The sequence below is a fragment of the Dreissena polymorpha genome, chromosome 5 (genome assembly GCF_020536995.1).
Source record: "Dreissena polymorpha isolate Duluth1 chromosome 5, UMN_Dpol_1.0, whole genome shotgun sequence".
NCBI lineage: Eukaryota > Metazoa > Mollusca > Bivalvia > Myida > Dreissenidae > Dreissena > Dreissena polymorpha.
Genome location: NC_068359.1, coordinates 118503666 through 118507331, shown reverse-complemented (window position 1 = coordinate 118507331; position 3666 = coordinate 118503666).

Genomic DNA, 3666 nt, shown 5'->3' with positions numbered 1-3666 from the left:
CACAGTTTGTTGTAATTGGCCATAAAACTGTTATGTCCAATTTTGCGAGGATTACTGCAGTTTTTAGAGAAACATCAAATAAATTTGTATATTTTTTATATCGGTGAACAGTGACTGAACACACCTACACGGAAGTCTATACCAGAATTTGAAGTAACCAGTAGAGCTAATATTAAGTTATAGAGGTTCGGTGTGTGTATAACCAGACTGAACTACATCAGAACTACATTTATTGATGCAAAATCTAACGAATACGATTGCAGTGAGATTTGATTTTATGTTACATTTTTCATATTTTAAACCAATACTCTTTATGTTGAGATAGGTGTGAGGTTTTGAACTTCACTTTTTAACAGCCATAAACATAAATAAAATATATAAAACGTGTTTACATTTAATAATTCAGCTTTATAAATAAAGCAACAATTAATTAGTTGATAAAAACTAAATACATATTCCCTTCAAGAATAATAAACTGACCATTTTGCAATCAATCAAAAGAAGAGGAACATCAATAATCTGTACGCTACAATTAAATAAAGTTTCCCGAATGTATAGTTTACAACGAATCGGCTATTTTTGTAAAAGTATTTTTTTTTCCATGACTACCACTCATTGACATGGCAACTGAAAGGTATTTCTCAAACGACAAACGACAGATTTTAGAGCACAAACATACAATAGTATGCACACTTTTAAAATTTTTTCAAGCGCGCACCATTCCTCTATAATCATTTTTTTCCAAAATAGTTTAGGCACGTGTCAATCTGTCGCAATTTCTTCGTTTGATTTGGACATGACTATCGTTGATGTTGTCAGTAACTATGTTGTCATTATAAATAACGGTTCGTACCTTCTTTATGTTGTCTTTCTTGCATGTTATCCGTTCTTTGTAATTTCCGTTAAGACTCACGCCATGCAAAAATGGGCGTTATACCATATGTAGCCGAGGAAATTATATCCGAGTCTGTGCATCCGAGCAGTCAGGTCACGAGCTATACTGTCTGCTAATGAGACACGGAAATCAAGTGCTACTTTACAGCGGAAATCATGTCTAGTTTTCAGCGGAAATGATAGCTCCTGTCCTGACCACGCTACGCGCCTTACGCGTCTCAAATAGTGTTGTATACAATGAGTGTCTTGATAAGCTATGCTTTGCACCAGTACATCGATAAACAGAAAGTGACTCACCATGTTATTACATTTTCATTAGTGCCTTTCTTGTACTGTGTTAATCGATGTAACACAAAAGCCATCGCACAAATATATGTTGATAGTGTTTGCTGCTGGCGATATATGAGACAATCCTGTAATTAATTGTTTCGAAGCAAATAGAATTAAGGTGTGTAAATTTACGTCAACATACTATTTTAAAAGGCTGTTATACATAAAGTTCTTACAGACTTGTTGCAGTTATTTCAGTCAATTGACTTATTAATTATCGAAGCCACGTAGGCTACTTTAATGGAATACACAAACGGAAATCATATATAACATTTATTGTGTCGGCATGTATTTATAAAGTGAATTACATCCGAAAAATAAAACAATACTGCGAAGTCATTTCATATTCCTTACAATATAAATATGTTTCCTACTTGCCCAACCTAATTAATTCACACACAGGCCTTACAATAGCATAGTTAACGTTTATTATATATATATATATTATATAAATCATTATATAAACCAATAGCAAAAACAATCCTGAAAAGGCAAATATTGTAGCCATTAAGTCACTCATATTTTATACGCGATACCCGCAATTAACACGGATCAGATCGCAAACATTTTAATTACATATGTTTATCACGAAGGTTATGCATCATGCCATAAAACTCTGACGTTGAGCGACAATCGTATTCAATATAACGAATTCCATAAGTAAATATTCGGTGAGCAGAAAATATTATAAGCATTAAAATAGAAACGTATATATAAGATTAGAAAGAAACAGGATCTGTACTTATCACTACGTTAATATGTTATGTATATATTTTTATTTAACAACTTAATGTAGGCATAATTTAATTCCAGAAAGATTAGCAGTGGAGAAAATACTGTTAGTAAATAATTGATTGTTTGATGTTAAAGACAAATAGTAAATTTCCTACACATCATTCATAACAATATCTACAGAACAACAGTACACGTACAATTGTACAAAGCATAATGTTGACACGTGGGTTTTATGCTTGTGTTTATAACCCGATAACAATAAAAGTGTTAATGAATATTAAATAACCATATAAGTACAATATGAAGTTAAACTATGCACGTATTCATATTGAGCACATGCACGTACTAACAATAATAGTACGAACATAACAATTTAAGCAATTTAAAACTTAAGTTTACATCTTCAACACGGACGAAGCATTAAGACGGTTTAAGTGTTGAAATACCTTCCATTTACACTACATGTATATGTTGGCAGTTACGCCTAAAGCATAAATGTTCTTACGTGTACGTAATAATTGAATGGATATGAAAACCATGTTCAAACAAAGATAAACGTGTAATGTTCATCCCGATTTGTTACTTTAATTGCAGCGGCATTCATTTAGCATAGACTGACTTAGTTTTGTTTGCTCACGCTGAATTCTCTACAACATTGAAATAGGAAAACCGCCGTAAGCCAATTATAATGTGAAGCATCACGGATATACTTAGTTAAATTTAAGAACGATACGTGGTAGATATTTATTTTGTTTTGAGATTTAGGTTTCCTTGCGTTTTATCCAATGTAACATAATCGGCGGGACACATACAAGTACATATCGTCCGGTAATTAAATAGGGTAATGAATTCAATTCTTCGAAACTGACTGTCATGAAGCTGTGTTACCTCGCGTTGTTGATTTCAAGGACCCTGCCTTTCCTTCCATTATGAGTTACATTTATTGATAAAAATTGGGTTCAAAAAGATTTTGAATGTAAGTTTTTATAATTACCACTTTAGAAACAAAAATATATTTAAAATTGTTTTTGTCAGGTAACACTCACACCAAACAATATCAACAACTTTAAATAGATACGCACATTTTATAAACGCGTTAACTGTATGCCTCCTCGTTAAATACTAGGACTTTTATCTGACAGCTTACAACGAGTATCCATTACATTAATTCAGTAAAAAGCACTTGCAGTATTATTCGGTTTTGAGATGGTATTTCCCTAACCAGTAATTATTTCCTCTATTAATTGATTTATTTGACGATCTAACATGACCCTAAAAACAGCTGTATAACACTCATGTCATGTTTGGGATTAGTATGTTCATAAGTATCTTTCTGCCATCAAGACCGTCATTCAAGTAACAAACACGGATGCCCTTGTTGCATTATGTATTTAATGTGCATTATCTATTTTTCAACAACATTGCTATTAGGGGATTCCCCGAAACAACTTTTTACACTGTCAAATAACATATGTGTTTTTTAGTACAACCCGTAATTTTCACGGAGCTCCCATAGCGCCAATCCGTGAAACAATTTACAGAAGCTACAATTTGTTTAACAGTTAGCAACTAACTACTGCTATTCGCTAATTGAGCTTCGCGAGTCCAAATGCGATATCTCATGTGATTGTGAATGCATTAGTATAACATTAAAACACCTGTTATTTTTGTAAAGTGACAACACTTGGGAAATGGTCGAGTTGTCGG